Here is a 700-nt window from a genome sequence, read left to right as displayed (position 1 = left end):
CTCCAGCCTGGGTGACAGAGCGAGATTCCATCTCAAAAAAAAAAAAAAAGATTCTGTAAAAGTAAGACTGGACTATGGAGACAGGAAAAAGATCGGTGGTTGCCAGGTGTTAACAGGGAGGGATAGGCAGGGCACAGACGGTTTTTAGGGCAATGAAACTACTCTGTATGATACAATAATGGTGTGTATATGTGTCATTACACATTTGTCCAAACCCACAGAATGTACAACCGGAAGAGTGAACCCTAATGTAAACTATGAACTTTGGGTGATAATGATGTGTCAATGTAGGTTAATCGATTGTAACAAACATTCCCCTCTGGAGCTGGATGTCAGTAGTGGGAGAGGGGGCTACACGTGTGTGGAAGGAGGAAGTATATGGGAACTCTGTACTTTCTGCTCAGTATTGCTGTGAACCTAAAACTGCTCTGAAAACTCTTTTTTTTTTTTTTTTTTAGCTACAGGGTCTTGTTATGTTGCCTCCTAGGTTCAAGCCATCCTCCCAACTCAGCTTCCTGAGTAACTGGGACTACAGGCATGTACCACCATTCCCAGCTAATAAAGTCTACTTTTAAAAATCACTTTTCCATAAACATAAGTGTTTCTTTGTGGACTGTCAATTTTATTCCATTCATCTATGTGTCTACTCTTATGTCACCACCACAATCTTGATTACAGTCATTTCATAGTTTAGAAATCA

This window comes from Mandrillus leucophaeus, unplaced genomic scaffold, assembly GCF_000951045.1.
Source record: "Mandrillus leucophaeus isolate KB7577 unplaced genomic scaffold, Mleu.le_1.0 Scaffold1508, whole genome shotgun sequence".
Taxonomy (NCBI): Eukaryota; Metazoa; Chordata; class Mammalia; order Primates; family Cercopithecidae; genus Mandrillus; species Mandrillus leucophaeus.
Note: the sequence above shows the minus strand (reverse complement) of the source record.